The sequence below is a fragment of the Cryptomeria japonica genome, chromosome 2 (assembly GCF_030272615.1).
Source record: "Cryptomeria japonica chromosome 2, Sugi_1.0, whole genome shotgun sequence".
NCBI lineage: Eukaryota > Viridiplantae > Streptophyta > Pinopsida > Cupressales > Cupressaceae > Cryptomeria > Cryptomeria japonica.
The window spans coordinates 72,932,109-72,955,233 of record NC_081406.1 but is presented as its reverse complement, the minus strand read 5'-3'; positions in this window follow the sequence as shown (position 1 = coordinate 72,955,233).

The window sequence follows — 23,125 nt, the reverse complement described above, 5'->3', positions numbered from 1 at the left end:
GTTCACCTTCTGGGGTGGCAAGCTGATATGCCCCCAAGCCATAGGCTGTAGTAACTATGAAAGGCCCAACCCAATTAGGTTCAAACTTGCCTTTGATGATGTCAGTAGATTGTGCATTCTTAGGGTTTTCCTTTAAAACTAGATCTCCCACTTTGAAGTGTTGCCCTTTGACCTTCTTATTATAAGAGGGACGGAGACGATTTTGATATGCTTGCAAATGTGTCAGGGTTGTCTAACGTTTCTCATCTAACATCTCAAGATGATGCAATTGAGGGACTCTGTGTGTCTCCTCATCAATCAAATGTTGCAAGGAAACACACAAAGAAGGAATCTCCACTTCCAAGGGTAAAATGGCTTCTGCACCATACACCAAGGAATAAGGTGTTGCGCCAGTAGGTGTGCGGATAGAAGTGTGATAAGCCCATAGTGCTGGATTCAACTGTACATGCCAGTCTCGACCAGCATCATTGACAACCTTTTTCAAGATCTAGATAATGGTTTTATTTGATGCTTCGGCTTGACCATTACCCTGTGGATAGTATGGACTAGAGAAATGGTGTTGAATATGAAACTTTGCACAGAGTTCCTTGACATCTTTATTGTTGAAGGGACGGCCATTATCTATGATTATGGCAAGGGGAACCCCATATCGGCATATGATATAATTCAATAGGAATTTTGAAATTTTCACACTAGTGATATAGGTCATGGGAATAGCCTCGATCCATTTTGTAAAATACTCTGTGGCTGTAATGATAAACTTGTGTCCATTTGCAGATGTCGGGTGAATCTTGCCAATAAGATCCAATCCACATTGAGAAAATGGCCATGGAGATATGATAGAATGAAGCTCTTGGGCTAGTGCATGAATGTAATTTCCATGAATCTGGCATTTGTAGCACTTCTTAACAAAATCATGAACATCTTTTTCCAGAGTGGGCCAATAATACCCAGCATGAATCAACTTGTTGGCTAAGCTCAGACCATTGAAATGGCCCCCACATATACCATCGTGAACCTCGTGTAAAGCCATTTGTGCTTCGTCAGAATCCAAACACCTGAGGAGGGTATGGTCAAAGGAACGACAGTAAAGGGTATCGAAAATGATGACATATTTGGCTGTCTATCGGATGAAGGCTCGACGTTGGTTAGCGAAAAGGTTAGGTGGTAAGGTTTGGGATTTCAAATATTGATAGACATCATTGTACCATGGGGAGTTAGGACCAACAAGAATGCACATCACATCTGCTGTCAGAATGTCAAAAGAAGGGACAAGCAACTGTTCAACAAAAAATTCACATTTGTCCATATTGTGGGGCATATTTAACATGGAAGCAATCATAGCCATTGCATCTACCGACTTGTTTTGCATTCTTGGAACTTGACTAAAATGGATAGCCGTGAACTTTGTCTTGAATAAATCTACCATATGCTTGTAGGGAATAAGCTTTTCATCTTTTGTTTCATAGTCATCATTCACTTGACGGATGACTAACTGAGAATCTCCATAGACTTGTAAATGTGTGATGTTCCAGTGGACCGCTACTCAGAGTCTTGTGACTAGAGCTTCATATTCTGCAATGTTATTGGTACAATGGAAAGTTATTCAGTAGGATTTGGGAATAGCATCACCTTGAGGGGTGAAAAACAATATACCTGCTCCGGACCCAAACTTGGTATGGGATCCATCAAAATATAACTTCCATTCATTAGAAGATGTGAGAGAAAAGACCGGCTCATCCAGAAAATCAGTCAACATGGGATGATCATCATAAATAGGAGCCTCTGCAAGTTGATCCACTATGACTTGTCCTTTTATTGCCTTTTGCTCCATGTACTCAATATCAAACTCACTGAGGATCATAATCCACTTTGCTAGGTGACCTGTCAAAGCTGCCCTACTAAGCAAGTATTTCAAGGGATCAATTTTTGCAACTAGCAATATCTGATGGCTTAACATATAGTGTCAAAGCTTTTGTGTTGCAAAGACCACTGCTAAACATGCTCATTCAATAGTTGAATAATTCAGCTCATAGCCCACTAGTGTCCGACTAATATAATAAATAGCTTGCTCTTTGCCTTTCTCATCTTGTTGGGCCAAGAGAACTCCTAGTGTCGCTTTAGTTGCAGAAATATACAATATAAATGGCTTTCCTTCTATAAGAGGCATTAGAATAGGTGGCGATAGCAAATAATCCTTGAGAGCTTGAAATGTTGATTGACATTGCTCAGTCCATTTAAAAGTGACACCTTTATGCAATAAATGCTGGAAAGGATGACATTTGTCTGCTAATTGAGCTCTAAATCGGTGGATTGACTGTAGCTTTCCTTGCAGACTTCTTAGTTGACAGAGATTGGAAGGAGGAGGCATATCCATTATTGCTTTAACCTTGGTCGGGTCGACTTCGATGCCTTGGTGAGAAATAATGTACCCTAGTAATTTGTTGGCTATGACACCAAAGACACACTTCTTTGGATTGAGTCTAAGCTTGTAAGTTTCCATTCGGTCAAAGATTGGGCCCAGGATGGCTAGATGACTATCTCTTGTGACAGATTTGCATAATAAGTCATCAACATAGTCCTCCATCAAAGTATGCATGAAATCATGGAAAATTGTCATCATCGCTCTTTGATATGTGGCGCCAGCATTTTTAAGACCAAAGGGCATCACATTCCAGCAGTAAGTACCCCAAGCACATGTGAATGTAGTTTTATGTTGATCTTCAGGAGTAACGCGAATTTGGTTATAGCCAGAGAAACCATCCATCAATGAGAGCATCTCATGTCAACTATAATGTCAATATTTGGCAGTGGAAAGTCATCTTTAGGGCATGCTTTATTGAGATCCCTAAAATCCATATAGATTCAGATGCCCCCAGTTACTTTGCTAACTAGTACCAAATTGGAAATCCAGTCTGCATAATAGATGGGTCTGATAAAGCCCACATCTAGTAATTTTTTTAGTTCTACCTTGACCAAGAGAGCCACCTGAGGATGCATCTTTCTGAGTTTTTGTTTGACAGACTTGGCATCTACTTTTAATGGCAAATGATGAAGGACTAATTCTGGATCAAGGCCGGGCATATTTGCATAGGACCATGCAAAATTGATCTTCTTCTCAAGAAAGAAATTGACAAAATCTATCTTCTCTTGTTTTGATAGAGAAGTAGCAAAATGAATGACCTTAGGGTTGTCAGGTGTACCCAAATTTATCGCTTCAGTCATTTCCACAAGCAATGTTGATTTATCCTAACTTGATAGGGGTATGTCCACTCTTCCACCTTTGGGCACCCCAGAGAGGTTTTCACCCACAGGTACATCTTTTATTTTTACTTTTTCATGATCAGAGAGTGCCTTATGGTTTTCACTCAAAGACCTATTCTTTTGATTTTTTACTTTTTCTTTTCTTTTTTCATTTTGATGACTGGAAGATGGAGTTGACTCCCCAAAATATGTTGTGGAATCCAGATCAATAGCAAATCCTTCCTTATGATCACCTTGTGGTATGCCTTCCCGTAGTCCAAGGAATTCTACAATTGCTTCATCATTTTGAAAACAATCCAATGTGAGTGGTTCCTGTTGGTCATGTTGGATAAGCTGGGGATAGACGAGGGGCATGTCATCATCGATTTTAAGGAGAGAGAGGACTAAGATGGTAAAGATGTAAACATCTGTGGTATCACTGTTTGAACTGCTTGTATCTAATTCAGAGCTTGGGTCCCAGAATGACTCTATCCAAGCATTAGGACATGTTTTGGGAAGGGGAGTTATTTCATGTTTGTCTTCCATAGGCAAATCATCAGGGTCAAGGAGAACATTGTCAAGGGCATAGGAGCTAGAAGAAAAAAAACTCCACTCCCATTCATTGGAATCAGTTTCGGGTCGGGTATCCTCAGGTGTTGTTTCATCATCAGAGTTATGCCCCATTCCACACATGGTCACTTTGGTAGATGAGGGTCCAATTCGCAATGGTACAAAACCTAACCCTAAAGTTGGAGGTCGCATCTTGGGTATAATAGGTTCTAGCCTTCCTTTCTTGTCAGGGCCTAAGCCACTACAGCCATCATATCCTTTCTTCTACAACATAGTAAATCCTTTGCCATACCGCTCCACTGGCAACTTGATAGGTGGGGACTCAGTTGGGTCCTTATAAAGCCAATCTATGACATCATCATCTAAAGTTTCTTTGTCAAGTTCACCCCATCTTGTAAATGTAGTGGGGGGCTGATATTGAATGACAATTTTAGGTTCCTTTTGCAACAAATGTGGTTTGCCATATGATTTTGGAGATATTGCTAAATTCCTGATGAGGAATGCTTGATCCATTGAATACTCTCTGCATCCTTGGTCTTGTATCTTCAATTTTCCTTTGACAACATCTAACAATTCATTAGGATCCACATAGCTATGTGAGTGGGCCTCTCTATTAACTGGGACTTGTTGCTGTGGGGAATCTTTTAGAGTAGCACAAAATTGAAATGGATTAGGATCTCCTGGAATTGTTATCTCAGTTCCATTGTAAGGATATTTTAAACATTGATGATAAGTGGATGGAACTGCTTTCATTGCGTGGATCCACGGACGGCCAAGAATCATATTGTAAGGGAGATCGAGGTCTAGGACCTACAAGAAAGTGTTTTCTATCACTGGACCAACTCTGATAGGCAATGTAATTATCCCTTTAGATGGGCACTCAACATCATCATATGCTTTGATTGTTATTCTTCTGGAAGCATCAATGTCATTTTCTGTATAACCAAGGCCAATGACCACTCTCAAGGTACAAATGTTAAGACCCGCTCTGCATCTATCAAGACGATTCGGATTTTGCAATTATGGACAAAGACTTCAAGATGTAAAGGATCATTATGAGGGAGTTTATCAAGTGAAATATCATTATCAGAAAATGCAACATTTTGGGAAACAACTAGATGTCCAATTTGGGCTTGAAACTAGTCAACATCAATGTCTGTCGGGATAGTGGAATCAATTAAAGCTTTATCTAGGATTGCGCGATGCATGGGGGACATTTTCAACAACTCAAGGATTGATATTTGTGCAGGTGTCTTTCCTAGATGATCTAGGAGATTATACTGACTCGTAGGAGTTGATTTGGGAGGAACTGCAGGAGCTCCTTTCAGGACTATTTTGGATCGACGAGTGCTCACTGCGCAAGAAGGATCTTGTCCCTTTATTCTTAGGGTGGAAACATACTCATTTGATGTGCGAAAACAATTGATGACATTGTTGTAACTAGTATTCACATAATTTGCTGTTTGGGTAGAGTTTGAAGAAGATGCTTTACCCTTTTTATGATCAAGCAAAGGAGTTTTGAAAATTGTATGATCAATGTTAGAGGTCGCATTGGGTGGATCTACCTCAATTACTCCTTGCTCTAACAAGTCTTGAATCATATGTTCCAATTGAAAACATGACGTGGTTTTATGTCCTTTTGACCGATGGTACTCACAATATGCATTATCATTCCACCAATGTGGCTTTACCAATGGTTCTGCCTTGATATCTGGTAACTTGATAAATTTTGCTTGTATTAATTGTTTCATTACTAACTCGATAGGCTCTCCCAATGGCATAAACTATCGAGGAGGCCCATCCCTTGATCGGAAAGGCTTGCGTTGCTGGTTTTGTTGCTGACCTTGTTGTTGATTATATTGTTGAGTGTATTGTTGAGTATGTTGTTGGTATTGCAGCTGTTGAGTAACATTTCTCACTAGTGTTTGATTTTGTTCCATAGTTGACATATTAGGAGTACTCAATTTCTTGATTGTGAACAGGGGTTGATTTGCATTCACTGCTCTTGCGTCAACAACTCCATCATTAGTGACATTCTTGTTTTTGTACCAAAATCTATTTCTGTCCCCTGAATTGTTTGTGTTGTCACTGTCTTTGTTTAGATTAATGATTCCCTTAGCTACAAGAGAAGTTTCAATGTTCATCCCTTTCTTAATGAGTTTCTCAATAGTACTGGGACTCTTCAATTTGAGTTCATACATCATTTTTGGGACCAAATTTTGGATAAACAAGTTCACTTGTTGTTCTTCAGGTATATCTAGGGAAGAACAACTATACAAGCTTCGCCATCATTGCAAGAAAGTCACTAATGGTTCACCTTGCTTTTGCTTGGTGTTGCATAAATCTGACATGGTCACATCACTGTTGATGTTAAATGCAAAGTGAGATATAAACTTTTGAGCCAATTCCGACCAAGTCTTTATATTTCCTGGTAGATGCGAATACCAATCCATGGCTTGTCCCGTGAGACTTCGTGCAAATAAGCGCATTAAATATGTTTCCTCATAACTCACTTTAGTACATGCCGCAAAAAATGCTCGAATGTGATCTTTTGGATTGCCATTCCCTTTATATTTCTCAAAATTAGGTGCCTCAAAATGCTTAGGGAAGGGAGGCATGTATAAGCTCTTGTCAAATGGATTAGGACATAAATCTTGATCTATGTACAACTTCTTTGTTGCTTTGGTTTCCAATGCATTGACTTGTTGTTGCAACTTCTCAAGCTGTTGCACAATTGTGTCAGATTTTGGAGGTCCATTGTTATTCCTGGTGGGCACTCTTTGTTGATACATCATGTTTTCGATCGATTGTTGATGCTCTGAAATTGTCGTCTTTGGTGTCTCTGGCATATAATGTTCTTGGTACACCTCTTGTTGTTGTGGTTGTGCCATGCCTTGATATTGACCTTATTGTTGTGTTTCTTGTGGTGGAATCATCATTTGTATCGTAGCTTGATGTTGTAGTTGAGGGTATTGTTGATATTGCACAGGCGTCAATTGTGGTTGTGAAGTATGATAGCTTGTTTGTCTTGGCACATATTGAGGCACATGTTGTTGTTGATGCTGACAAATCAAAATTTACTGACTTTGTGCCAATTGTTGTTGTCGCGGTGTAAATCCCATCATTTGCAAAAAACTTTGTTTGGGAGGTTTTTGTTGTTTCTCCTTAAGATGGGATATGGCACTTGCATTGACTGGTTGTGTGGTTTGTCCAATCCATTGTGGTAGTTGCAAGTTTGCATTAACTTGTAATGGTGTAGAAGGCACTGCAACTTGTTGTCAACTGCAATATTGTTGTTGTTGTGCATTTTTTGTTTGCACATTTGATTGTACCTTTTTTGTATTACTCAATTGTTGCAACATTTGTTGTTGATGCAAATCATTATTTGTAACTCTTTGTGTCGCCATTATCGAAGGATCTGTCACAATAGTGTTTGGAAAATATATTGAGCTTAACGGGACATAGGAACTTTGTTGCATTGTGGAATTGTTTTGGACATTGGTGAGATCAGGCATTCCAGTCGTGAAGCTTTCTTGCATCTTAGATTTTGATCCAATTTTATGCATGCAAGGAACCACTTCTTGTTGAGGGACAACTGTCAATATTTGTGTGGTCCTCATTTGATCTTGTGTTATAGGTGTTGTGTTAAATAATGGATTATTTATTGTTTCAAATGGCGACTTTTGAGGAATAGTCACTATCAATTCCTTTGAAGCACATTTACTCATCAAGGTAGGTTGAGTTTCTTCTTGCACATTTTCTTCATTTGGATGCAGAGAGAAACGTAACAGCTCACCACCCTATTGTTTTTGCACATTGATTTGCTCAGTTGAGAAGGTCACATTACTCATCATGTCAAGATATTTTTGTGGGAACATCTTAAAGACCTTGTTCAAGAATTTATCCATCTTTTTCATCATCTTAGGATCTTTAAGGAACATATCAACATTATTGAAAGCATCGGAATCTGATGAAGAATCTGGTTGGACATTTGGATTTGTCTCTTGTTGAATGCCTTGATCTGAACCAAATCCTTGTGAAAGAGTTTGTTCCTCATGTAATGTTTGAATTTCATGTTGCAAGTTTGGTTGATTCCAATCAAAAGGTGCATTTCCTCTTGGTGTTGGGGGAACACTCCCATGTCCTGGTTTCATGGGTACAAACACTGGTTCATATAATGGAGGTGGTCCAAGTTGAACCGTTCCATATGGTGGTAATGATGTGTTTGACAAACCTTTAATTTGTACTATTTGACTAGTTTGAAACTATGAATTTGATATGTTGTCAATGGGTTGATACGTTGGTTCACCCATCTTCTTAGATTTTGACCTTGTCTCAATAGGCATGTCACTATGCGAATGCAATATTTTTGGAAATTTTCAAGGATAATGTATCATATGCAACTAAATGCAAACTAAATAGATGAAAATGCAATCTATAGAAAGAATGCAACCTATGTTTTTGGTTGTTATCCAAGATTTTGACAAACTTTTTGGAATGCAAATCTAAAAAGAGACCCTTAGGAAATTGAAATAATGTCTAGACCTCAAAGGACAAAAGGACCAAGTGACAAAAGGACAAAATGACAATGTCTCCCCTATATGCTTGGATACTAAGCTAGGTTTGACCAAATGACAATGATGACAAAAAGAGAAAAGGTTTGATAAGGTCTAGACTTCCTAACAATGACTTAGGGTTTATCAAAGACTTGGATTACTCAAGTATGACAAAACCTAGTTTTGACACTATATGCAAAGGGACAATTACTATGAAAATGACCCTAATATGATATGATAATGACCTAAGCTTAATGAAGAGACCTAGGGTATGCAAATGCAAATGTATGACAATGTCAACCTAAGTTTGAATTATGAAATGGTATTACTCTAATGCAAGAGGACACATGCAAATGGATGACCCTTATTGATATGCAAAGGAGTATGACCTAGGTGAAAGCTAACCTTAGTAGTTGACAATGAATTTGCAAAATGCAAACCTAGGATGAAACTAAATCTAAGTGACATGAATGTTGAGACAAGATTTTGAAAAATGTTTGACAACCATGTTTGAAGGTGTTTTGAACTTTGTTGGATGAAATACTCTTGTGTTTAACCTTGTTTTGAATCAATTTGTCTTGTTTTTGAAATGAGACACAACTCAACTTTTGACAAGCAAAGAAGACAAGATATTTTAACTTAGACTCAAGACAATCATGCTCATTCACACATTTCTTATGGTAGGTAAAGATAGTAGGTACTTGAGAGGTAGACTCGTTATGAGATTCAAGGAGAATACATAGATGCTTGACCCCATGGGCTCCCCTCCACAACACTCACTTGTCAGGGCAGCCAAGCATCAGTCCCCATGGAAATCTCCCCATGGAAAACTTAGTATCTCTTCCAAGTATCCAAACTTGTCCTTCTCAAGCAACTAGAAGGATTTTTGGCCTCTAAATACAAGGTGTTTAGTAAGGATTTTTGTTAAGCGTTACTCCTTGGTGTCATGCAAGCATGATTGAGACATTAAGCCCACCAAGATACCAAATAAATGTAGTCACGCAAGCATGATTTAGACCTTGAGGCCCTACTTAGATGTTGATATGAGAAAGAGTCCAAGGGTCATCACTTCCCAAGTAACTACAATTCCCATGTAACCCTTCCTTCAAAGCTTTCGCCCATCAGGTATTTATTTATAGTGAGTTACAATGCCAAGGTATTCTAGTTGTACTCACTTTGGGTCATTCCCTTCTCATGATTATCACTTTCTTACAAAAGAAAGCAAATGGTTGGGAAGGCAGGTCCTCTAAAGGTAACAAACAATCCGAGCCTTGAGAATGGTATCAAAGATCTGGATTTTTGATCAACCTAAGAGGGATGAGAGCATACTCTCCTACTCCAATGTCAAACTCAACAATCAAAGAAAACACACATTCATTCCATCCTACTTAGCAATCATACTAGGTGCCTAATTATGAATTACAAACACAAAAGTTCGGTTGAAATACAAGGCAACCTGCAAAATCACCAAGTTAGAAGTTTGATTTGTTTGGTCTTTGACTAGCGAACCTGCATAACATTTGTTAGTAGTTTCATTTTTGTCTTTTCCATGCATAATGCCAAGGTGCTGCACAAAGAATCAATACCAAAGAAAAACCAAAATGCAGAAACAGAATGCAAAACAAAGTAATTTGCAAGTAAAAACACTACTTTTTTTACCTCTGTTTCTAGCCTTACACAGGCATAGAATGTAGTAACACAGGCGTAGAATGAAGTAACATAGGTGTAGATCCCTTTGACATAGGTCGAGAAGTCCTTGACACAGGCGCAGATCACTTGACATAGGCACAGATTGCTCCTACATAGGAGCAGAAGTGCTCAGAAAGCCCTGAATTACCCAGTTTTTTGGGATTTTCACTTGCAAATCATCTCAAAAGCACTCAAAAGCATGGTTAGGGGGTTAGTTCATGTCAGGTTCACCAAGAAATGTAGCTAGGAAATCAGAAATCATCAAATCAAGTACTAATTTAGACTAGTTCAATCACGAAAACTAAATTGTAATGATAACAATCCTACAAACATTCAATGAAAACATGAAAACAAGACATTCAAGATGAAATTTAAGAAAACCAAATGCAGATGTCTCCTTCATGTGGCTCCATTGTCCTTCTTTCTCCTTCAAATAGCTTTGTTTTTTGGATCTCACCTTCAAGTGCATAAGCATGAGATGAAAGCAAAACTGACAAGACAAGACGACAGCATAAGGGTACTAGAAGCATGATTGATTCGACCTTTTGATTGAAGAAATTCATCCAATTTATACATAAATTGGAGAAAAGACAAGATTAGCATGAATTTGATTCGAATGGAAATTTCAAATCAAGAATGACAAATATGACAAATTATGACAAATTGCTATGTCAAAATTGATTGATTGACAATTATGACAAATTTTCTATGTCATTCCCATGAAATTAGGAGAAAATTAGGAGAGAATAGAAAATTAGAAAATTGATGAAAATTAGGAAATTTGAAAATGAGGAAATTAGGAATTAGGAAAATTAGAAAATGAGGAAATTAGGAATTAAGTGAATTAATTAACAATTTTTCATTTATTAATTAATTCACAAAGAGGGAAGAATTAGTTAGCCAATTAAATAAATATTTAATTGTGACAAGAAGACTTAGGATAAATCAACTATTTAACCTAGAGGGAGAAATGACAAACAAGGTTAAATGACTAAATCATGAAACCCTAGAAGATGAATTAGCAATGCAAGGATGACAATTAGGTCTTGATGAAGGATCTATTTGATCATGATTCTAACTTGATAAAAGATGAATGCTGATAAATGATTTGATTGATAAATGTGCCAATTGACGAGGAACAATGACTAATTGATCCAAATTGACATGATTGAGAAAGATGACGATCGATGACAAACCGATCACAAAATTGACGAGATTGACAATGACAATGATTGATGACAAATCGAACGCAAAATGACAAGATTGAACATGATAAGGATCAATGACAAATCGATCACAAAATGACAAGATTGAAAATGACAACGATCGATGATAAATCGATCACAAAATCACAAGATTGATAAGAGGACAAAACCCTAATTCCATCATCGATTAGGATTGAGGATGTCCAAAATATGCCAAATGAGCATGCACATTGATGTGACAGGATAAGATCAACCAAAATCATGACAGAAGATTGTTATTGACAAGACCAAATTCGAAAGCAAAAGAAAGACTCGATGCTCACAAATGATAAAGACCAAGTGTGAATCATAGGAGAAATTTTAATGCTATGCAAGACCCTAAAATAAGGCAATGCGCAAATGTTAAAGTATGACTCTGCAAGCATTGACCAATTTTAGACATCTACAATATGCCCAAAGATGTTGGTAGGATAAGGACATAGAAAATGAGATGAAACTAAGGCAAGGATTTATGTAAAGGATTGGACCAAAGGGATGGAAGGATGGAAAATATGCATTGGATAATGGATAGGGTATTGGAAGAATTGGGTTTCACTGAATGGAAATGAAGGCAAGATCAACATTAGCACACACCTTAATGGGTGGTGGATTGATGGAGGAAAAATGGATCTCAGATTGTGAGATTTGGATGGAGGAATAGCTTTGGATTTTGGGACATAAGGGCACGAAATGGATGAAGAAGGTGATGGAGGAACAAGTTTGAGAGGGTTGGATGGAGGAATAGCAACTTTGGATGCCAAGTTGGATTTTTCTTGAGGCTTTTGTTCTTCAAGGAGCCGCTTAGGGATCCACATGGTTTTTGATTTTTCATGCTTTTGTGGTTCCTTGGAGTGCATTTCTTGCATAAGGGATTTAGGAACCCATATATATTTTGACTTTTATTTATTTTTCTTAGTGGGCCTTTGTGGGCTTTTGGATTTTTCCTTTTCTTTATAGATTATATTATTCTTTGTTTTGACTTGTTGATTATATTGGACATGTTGATCCTTGAATACATGTGGATTGCTAGACTTATGAATTTTATACTTGGCATCCAAATTGCTTGGAGGGGGAAAGGAATGCATGGATGGATTAAATTTACTCAAGGATGTGTGCCTTTGCTGACCTTGCATAGAGGAGGAAGGGATATAAGGACCTAAGATAGATGGAAGGTATGGTGGGGAAGGGACATAATTTGATTTTGATGGAGGGATACCAACATCTTGAGAGTGAGTTGTGTAGACATGACCCTTAAGATCTTCTTTAACATGAAGGGTTTCTTGCTTATGGAGATCTACTCCTTTGCCTTTATGAATATCTTGACTTGTAGGATACTCTTTTCTTGGGGAAGAAGATGCGATTCCATTATGAGGTGGATATGATATGAGAGAAATAATGAGATCTTGAAGTGGATCGGATTGCACCAAAGTGGAAGAACCCATTATGCATGTCGAGGGTTCATGAACATCTTGCACTGATATGTTAGAATCATGTGGGGGATTAGGATTGTGTAGTGGACATGGTTCAATGACAGGATCTTCAAGAGATGGCATGGGAGAAATAATGGGATCATCAAAAGAAATGCGATCTTGGAGTGTATATGGAGCATTAAGACAAGGAGATGTAGGAACAAAAGGATCTTGTGGAGGATTTAAAGGAATAATTTGATCTTGACAAGGAGGAAGATCATTGGAATCCTCTTTAAAGGTGCTTTGCTCTTGACTTTTAATGGGATCATCAGAAAGGATGGAAGGGATATCTTGATTTTTCTTAGGAAGTGGAATGCCAATGGGATTTGAAAGGACATTTTTTTCATGAAATGGAAGGGGATCATTTGGGATTGGATGGACTGGGATATCTTGATCTTACTTGGGGAATGGAGTGTCAATAGGACTTTGGATAGGATGGAAAGGAATAATGGAATCATTGCGAGTGTTTGGGGAAATGGGATCCTGGTCAACAATTGGATGGGATGATAAGGTTTCAGGATCTTGATCTTGATCTGTTTTAAGACACATTTCTTCATGCTCTAAATTATCCTCTTGACATGGGGTTGGACTTTGGATATGCATGGGGGATTCTGACAAGGGATCAATGTTTTGGCATGAAGGAAATGCACTTTGAACATTTGTGATGGATTCTGGCAAGGAGTCAATGCTTTAACATGAGGAAGAGGGACTTTGAATGGGGTCTTCTAAAATAGGTAATGGCAATAAAGTGCATGGTGGCATTGGGTCTTGTATTTCTGAAACATGACAAGGATGTGCATCATGAATTGGATTATTTTGGAAATCAATTATGGATAGCCCTTGGATAATTTCATCCTTGGGTGTATTATTTGATGAGGACAATATGGAAGGTTCTTGGGAAACTTCTAAAGGTGTAGGGATAGATGCCACTGGAGAGTCAATTTGTTTGTGGGGGGATGAGGCATTGCTAGACATAAGTGTATTATCTTGATCTTCCTCAAAGAAATCACTTGGTAATTTCCTTAATATCCTTGCAATAAGGCAACCTTTCTTTCGAGGTTTTGACATAGTTGTATGTGGAATTTGAACTTGTTTGGCAAGGAGTTGGTTCTGGTCTGATGTCATGTTTTGATTTCGAACTAGATGTTGATCAAATTGGTTTGACATGTTCAAAATTTGGCTTGGTGTGTGCTGCAACCTTTGTTTTTGAATGTTTGGTTGTAGTTGTTGACATTGATATGTTGATTGAACTTGTTGATATTCCACCACTGGTTGAACTATTTGTGGACATTGTATAGTTGGTTGGACATATTGTTGAAATTGGACCATTGGTTGCATTGGTTGTATATGTCGGACCATTGGTTGTGTCTATTGGAAATGTTGAAACTGTTAAACAATTGATGGTTGAAAATATGATTGATAGTAAACACCTTCTTGTTCTTGTTGTGAAGGCACATAATGTTGTTGTCTCTTTTCTTGAAATTGTTTCATCATCTCTATTTGTGAGAGGAGATCAGGTATGTTTGATTGTTTGATAAGAGATCTTACATCAATTGGCTCAATATTTGGATTTCGACCTGGAAATTTTTGAAACATTTTGGACATTTGTGATCTATTCTTCTCAATGTTTTTCACTTTTTGTTCCAAAGTCTCCTTTTCTTGAACTAGTTTCTCCTCTAGTTTTTGTATTTGGACATTTACATCATCATGATAAGTTTGATCCAAGTTCTGAGACATGTAGAGATTGGAATGACATGATTGATTTCTCAATTGTGATGACATGGCTTCATAAGAAGGTTGAGACCTCATTTCAACAAACATGTCACTATGCAATGCAACTAATGGGATTGACAAATGCAACCTAAAAGGATGATGATGCAACTTAATGTTTTTGTTGTTTTTTTTGAATTTTTGGAATAACAACTAGATGCAACTAAATGCAATGAAAATGTGACCTTGCTTTGGACCTTTGAGTTTCTATGGTTTGATAATGTTATGCAACTAAGTGCAACCTTATTTTTTGTTATTATTTCAAGAATTTTTGGAAATGATATGCAATCTTAAGCAATGGTAATACAACCTATTTATTTTTTTGTTTTTTAAGATTTTGACAAACTTTTTGGAGTGCAAACCTAAAGACTCAACCTTGGGAAGCTGAAATGAAGCCAAGACCTTAAAGGACAAAGGACAAAATGACAATAGGAAAAATTGACGATGTCTCACCTATATGCTTGGATACTAAGCTAGGTTTGACAAAAATGATATTAATGAAAGGACAAAATTTAGACAAGGTCAAGACTCCCTAACAACAACTTAGGGTATCATCCAAAGTTTTGATTTTTCAAGTTTGACAAACCAAATTTTTGAGACTAAATGCAAGAAGGCAATGATTATGACAATGACTTACGATATGACATGAAAATGATCTAAGGATATGATATGACAAGATGAAGCCAAGACAAGATGACAATACAATGATAAGGATATGCGAAGACCAATGACTTGGAATATGCAAAATGCAACCTAGGCAAGACCTAATTTTAGCATGACAAGGATAATGCATGAATGTCACCTGAATGGAAATCTAGCTTGGATATGACAATGAAATGCAAACTTAGGGAAATGATTTTGAACCTAAGTGCAAAATGAGGATGCTTGCAATGAAAAAGACTAAAATGAAGGGAGATGACAATATGCCCTAGGACCTAAGCTGGACTATGCAAAACCTAGCCTAAAGTGACATGAATTTTAAAACAAAGATATTCAATGTTTTGACAAGCCATGTTCAAATGTTGGATGAATACTTGGACAAATTTGGACTTTTGTTTGGATTTTGTTTTGAATTGAAGGTTGTTGATTTTGAAAACCCAAGTTGATTATGAGCACTTTTGAAAGTTTGTTTTTTATTTAACCTTTGACAATCACGAAAGACAAAATGTATGTTTGACTTTGACTCAAGACAATCAAGCATATTCACAAAAAATCCTATAGCTAGCAAGGGCAATATCTGTTGAATCCTCTAACCATAAAATACAACACTCAACTGGATAGCTAGACGCTTGGTAGCACTGGCTCCCCCTTACAGTGCACTCACTTCTCAGGCATACCAAGCTTCGAGTTTAAGGGGCATCACTTCCCAAGAACTTGCTATCTCTAACTAAGGAGTACATGAGAGGTGTCTTTGACATGCACGTATCACAATGCCCGAGCCAACAGATAGAAGGATTTTGGCATCTAAAAAATAAGAGATTCTAGTAAGGGCATCCATTCGGGTGGGTATTGATCTGGTGAATAAATCATCGTAATACCATTCCAACACCAGTTGTCTACAACTTTCGTTGCATCCATAGTTATTTAGAGTGGTTCAGAAGAGCTTGGCTTTAGCCCATCACCACTTTGGGTCATTCCCTCTCACCAATGCCTGTGCGAAGTGCCAGGAAAATTGGGAGGCAGGCCCAGTTCTAAGGGTTAAAACATGCAATCAAATTAAAAACAAACAAAGCATGCATGGTGTTCATTAACCTTTAAGAAATGAAATGTGCAACTACTTTAAAAATTGCAAGCAAGATGTTTTAGTGAAAGTCTTTGACCGCGTCCTATATAAGATTTGTTAGTAGTTGCATTTTTATTCTTTGTCACACGTAACGCCAAGATGCTGCACAGAGAATTAGCACTAAAGAAAAACCAGAATGCAAGAAAGAGAATGAAAAACAAACAAACTTGCAAGTAAAAACAACTTATTTCACCTCTATTTCTGGCCTTACATAGGCACAGAATGCCTCAACACAGGTGCAAAACCCTTCTACACAGGTGCAAAATGCCTCAACACAGGCGCAAAACCCTTCTACACAGGTGCAGAATGCCTCAACACAGGTGCAGAACCCTTCTACAGAAGTGCAAAAGTGCCCAGAAAGCTCTGAGTCGCTCTGTTTCTTGAGTTTTTCACCTGCAAACAGCTCAACAACACTCAAAACATGGTTAAGGGGTTAGTTCACGTCGGGTTCACCAAAATGTAGATTGGGAAATTTGGAAAACATCAAAATAATACAAATTAGGACAATCACAAAAACCTAAAGCAATGAAAGCAATCCTAACCCAATCAATGAAGACATAAAGACAAGATATTCAAATTGCATGAAATCAAATCAAACCAATGTAGATATCTCCTTCATGTGGCTCCATTTTTCTTCTTTCACCTTCAAATTTGATGTTGATCTCACCTACAAGTGCAAAATGCAAGTAGAAAGCAAGTTGAGAGATGAAATTTGCAGCATAAGGCTACTCGAAAATGTGATTGATTGATTTCTTTGATTGAAGAAACTCATCCAATTTATAGACAAATTGGAGAGAGGACAAGATTAGCATAAAGATATTTGAAAGGAAATTTAAATCAAGAATGGCAACATTATGACAAATGTATGACAATTTCTATGCAAGGAGTATGACAAATTATGACAAATTATGACAAGTTGCTATGCAAAATGTATGACAAATTATGACAAATTTGAAGTAGAAATAGAAATTAGGAATTAGGAGAAATTAGCAAATTAGAAAAAATTGAGGAAAAAGATAAAATAGAAATTAGGTGAATTAATTAATAGGTTTTCATCCATTAATTATTTCATGAAAGAGACCTAGGACTAAATAAATAGATTTATTTAACCCACCAAGAAGAAGAAAAGGATTAAATGAACAAATCATAAAACCCTAGAAATAAGTGGACAAGGAATTAGGTCAAGACAATAAGAAATTAATGTAGGTTCGATCATGATTACGATTGACAAAGGACCAATGTTGATAAATGATTGAGATTGGTTGACAAAAATCAATGACAAATTGACCAAGATTCACAAGGAGATCAAATTGATAGGTGCCAATTGATGAGGAACAATGACTAATCGATCCAAATTGACATGATTGAAAAGGACAAGGATTGATGATGAATCGATCGCAAAATGACAAGATTGACAAGGACAAGGATCGATGACAAATCGATCGCAAAATGATGAGATTGACAAGTTGATAAGAGATTGACAAGATCGACCAAAATCATGACTGAAGATTTCTATCAACAAGACCTAATTCAAAAGCGAGAAAAATGAGTAATGTAGAAGAAGGACTCGATGCTTGCAAATGATAAAGACCAAGTGCACAACATAGAAGAAATGTTAATGTGATGCAAGAACCCTAAAATAAGGCAATGCGCAAATGTTAAAGTATGACTCCCCAAGCATTGACCATTTTTAGATGTCTACAATATGAACACTTTCCACAAGGTACAATATGGACCAGATGTTCTATAGTACAAACTACTACTCTAAAAGAGAGAAAAACACATTAAAAGCCAGAATTACATCTTTTATCATTAGCAAACCTTAGTCAATACAATCACCAACCTTTTTCAAGGGAAAGGGAGGCCTTTTTATAGTCTTTCAATTTAGTTATCAAGACCAGTACAGACATGAGGCTTTCACAATGTCATTAACTAGAAATGACAAAAAATGACAACTTTTTCAAGGCCAAATGACAACATTTGTTGCTCCAAGAGGCATTTTTGACAAACTAACCTCATCAACTTATCTAAACACCTAAAACATGCTTAAAAACACTTAGCAATTATGTTGCAATTCTTTAGAAAGCATTTCCAAACCTTTAGGCAATTTTACACATTTTTGCCCTTTTTGGCCTAGAAACCCAAAATTGTCAACTCAAATCCTGAAAAGCAAAACTTGACCTCTTGAGCACAAAATGAGATCAAAAAAACTTGAAAAGACACACAAAAACCTAAAACAACATCATAAACCTAACACAAGACATTAAAAACATGAAACATTGAAATACTAAAAAAGGAGAGTTTTTACTCAACTAGGTGCTCCTGCACCATCAAGTATGCAAAGGAGATGTTGAAGAAATACCAATTGGAAGATTGCAAACTAGTAAATACTCCCATGGTGACTAGCAACATATTAAGTAAGAATGATGAATCACCAGTAGTGGATCAGACTTTGTATAGATCCATGATAGGCAGTCAACTATATATAACTGCTTCAAGACCAGATATTGTTCAGGCAGTATGCATGGTGGCCAGATTTCAAGCTGCACCAAAGCAGTCACACATGAATGTTGTTAGCAGAATTTTTAGGTATCTACAAGGAATGCTCAACTATGGCTTGTGGTTTCCTAAATAGGGAAATTTTATTTTGGAAGCATACACTGATTCTGATTGGGCAGGATGCATTGATGATAGAAAGAGAACAAGTGGTGGTGCATTCTTTCTAGGCAACCGGTTGGTCTCACAGCATAACAAGAAGTAGGAATCAGTCTCCCAATCTACTACTAAAGCTAAATACATTGTTGCTTCTACATGTTACTCTTAGGTGCTTTGGATGAAGCAGACTCTCAAATATATCCAAGTGGACATCACTGATCCCATTCTCATCTGGTGTGTTAATTTGAGTGCAATCAACAGAGCAAGGAATCCAGTCATGCATTCTGGAACAAAACACATTGCAGTCAAATATCACTTCCTCAGAGAGAAGGTTGAAGGACAAGAGGTGAGAATGGACTATGTTCCTACTGGTGAAAAAGTGGCAAACATTTTCACCAAACCACTACCAATAAGCATGTTTGAGTACCTCCAACACAAGTTGGGAGTTGTATCATTTCCCTAGGAAGGTTTGTGTGGCTCAGGGGATTATTTTGTGGATCAAAGGGGAAGTGTGCAAGTACCCTTTGTCATTATGTCAAAGGGGGAGAAATGTATCGGTAGAGTGGATTATGAGAAGTTGACATCAATGCCAAAGGGGGAGATTGTTGGCATTTTGGCACTTAGTTGTCATTGATGTCAACCGATGGAGATTGAGCATGGTAGATGGTTTCTTGGTTAATGATGAAGAGGTAGAATGTTAAGATGTGCAACCAATACAGGATGCTATACCGGTCAACAGGAGAAGAACACTCTACTGGAAAAGGGTTTTACCGATATGTGTTTGTTGGACCGATTGAACATTGGAAAGCCATGTCTTGATCAGCACGATACCATGTGAAGTAGAGGTGGCAAGTAGGGTGTGGTTGTGAAGCTTCATCGACATGGTTAATGAATTAGCTATTCGCCATTAATGAAGGAACCACAAATCAAGGGATTGCATCAGACTAAATGTGTCTCGAGGAAGAAGGAATGATAGAGGAAGATCAAGGAAGTAGTTGGCACCAGGATCAAAGCAAGAAGATTGGATTAAAAGAATACCATGAGAAGGAAACAACAAAGGTTTTAATAGCAGTTTGACAGATGCAGATCTATATAAAGGATCGTGTTTCCCTTGTTTGAAAAATGTGTCTTAAAAGGCATAGAAATGACGAAGATGAACAAATGGACTTCAAGGTGATCATATCTTTCAAGATCTGATTGGATTTGATTTTTCTCAAGGATGGTGAAGAAACCCTAACTGCTTAGATTTTAAATTGCTTTTTGGTGGGAAATCATCTGATAAGAAAAGGGAGAAATGAACAAAATGTGTTGATGTTGTTGTGAATCTTTTGAAGAGGAGAGAAGTTAGAAGGAGAAAACTTGGGAAGAGGTTTCAATCAAGTTATAGTGTGAGTAAGCAAGAAAACTGGTAAGAGGATTCTACTGGTAGTTTCATAGTTAGGCATTTGAGCCTAACCGATAAGACGTGGCAAAGGAGGCAGTATCCTAGTGTCACATAGTGTATTAAGAGACTGTGTGTGAAAAGGAGAGAAAGATAACAGAGAGTTAATTGATTCAAGAGCTGCAAAATTCACTTGTAGTAAGAAGTCTTAATTTCATTAAAATAGTATTTCAATATACATCTCCAAGTGAAAGCTTAGTGTAAGGGTTGATGCTCCTTGGGTTGGTGCCCTAAAAGTGCAGGGGTTGGTGCTCCTTGGGTTGCTTCCCTAAAAGTGTAGGGGTTGGTGCCCTAAAATCTTTGTAAATCTATGTTTTACCTATGAGGCTGGATTGGAGCAGTATACTTTAGCAGCTTTTCTCATCGAGGTTTTTCCCATATTGGGTTTTGCTTGTAAATCTGGTGTTGTGAGTTGCTTGTGTATGCATGGTCACTTTGGCTTTCTTTCTTATATTACCAGTTTAACTGTTTATGTGATTAAGTACATACTTAATATTCTCAAGTTAGATAAAAAAAAGTAAACTCCTAGGAACCACTGATTCACCCCCCCTCTCAATGGTACTCTGTGATCAACATTGATGAATTGATTAATTAAAAGGATAAAATAAAAAAGGGCCACACTTAAGATTAAGGGCCCAATTTTATAATGTGTGGAGTGATAAAAGAGGACTTTAGATTAAATTAAATTCTAAAAATGAATTTAAAATGCAAAATGCAACACACAAGGGGGGTGCTAACCTAAGCGTGAAATTGTACCACCCAATTAAGGGTGTACAATTTATGATGCTTCATTTAGCCCCCACTTTAGTAGTTATATGACACTACATGCATATACAAGCTAAATTACAAGAAAGTAAATATTTCATGAAAAAGGATATATCCATAAGGTGTCAGATGAAGCCCCTAATGGTATCTATAGTACACTTGTTAGGAACCACATCCTACAAAACCACATTGTTAGATAAAATCACAAAATCACCTAAATGCTTACTAAGAAATGATGAAATTTGTGGGTAGCTATATGCTCCCCCTATTTCGGCTTGCTAATTAGTGATTTGAAACAAGGTATCATGTTTACCATGTCTAATTGTGAAAGGAACTAATGACAAATTCTCACAATGAAGCTTGATACAAGATCAATGCACATCATGAAACATTTGGTAAGAAAGAGAATCAAGAAACAATTCCAACACAACCAATGATACATAAATTAAAGTTCCCTAGCTCAAGATATGAATGATTAAGTAGAAAAAGAAAAATTAGGGTTTAAAAAAATTATATACCTTTAAAAAGTGAAAATGACAATTGCATTTGCCACTTTCACACTTTTGTCTCATAGTGTAGGAGAGAAGCCCACATAACACTTAAAATGCCTTGAGGATGACCCTAGACACCCACACAGATGGTGATTCTATGGAAGTCTGTGATTGAGGATCACGCACTTGATGAGGTAAGTCTACTCAAGTGCATGTTGAATATTTGTTGACATTTTGTTTGACCACATTGACTTTTTGAGTAGGTAAGAAACCCTAATTTGCACCTGTTGTACACCTTGGTCCTTCCAAGGTGCCATGGTCCCACTGGGGTGCCCTGGTCCTCCCAGAGAACCCTGGTCCCTAAGTAGATGCATGCATAGGATCGAGTGATAGGTGATAAGCTATTTGATTTGGAATGGATTACTAATTCATGATTATTGATTTTGTAGAGATTGTTGTAAATGTAGAAGCATACTATTGGGATCACATACCAAAATCTGAGGATCTATATTCCATGATTGCAACATGAGGATCGATAGCTTCTTGAGGCAGTGGGCCTATGGTATATGTGCAATATTCCCTAGATCAAGTTTCATTCAACAATGCTCATGGCCCTAATGGAGAGATAGGATCTAGATACCTCTAAATTTGTCCTACCTATAGGGGAGATGACAGTCACACTAGAGGATGTGTACCACATTCTTAGAGTCCCTATTAGATGACAAATAGTTAGATATCAGATGGATCTCACATTGACAACTTTGAGGATTGATAGAATGTCATTAGCTGGCTACTTTACCCTACCAGTAGAGTTCCAGTCGTGAGGAGATTGAGGATAGATACAATGGGGCTAACCATATGTGCTAATGGATGAGACAGTCACATGCACAAGAACCTTACATATGCCATTTGTGTGATGGAGGAGAAACGCACTGTATTCTCATGGGGATGGAGCATGCTATCCCATCTCTACCATTATCTGGGACATTTTTCATACAGAGAGGGGACAAGTTTGATGAATTTCACCCTTCTACAAGTTTGGATGTTTGAGTATGTTACATGTACCAGGCCAGTAGGATTGCTAGTGGATTTGGATGTTGACCAGCCCAGGTCATATGATGGTATGATGAAAGAATAAGTATCCGATCAACTACTAAGAGGGGGGGTGAATCAGTAGATAGAAAAACTAATACAACTTCACCAATCTCAAAAATTAATCTCTCAAAGTAAACTTAGAACTATCAATGTAATACCACTGTCAAGATAAAAACTCATAAGATAAACCAGTTGACTGTTAGAACAAATTAATAGTAAACACCTTCAAACTCATAAACATCCAAATTCTTTTTCATATGTCAACAGACTTCATTTCTCAATGCTTCTGGTTATCCTAACTTATCAAACTAGTTAAGTAGTTAAGTAAATCAACCATAAGAACATAACCACAAA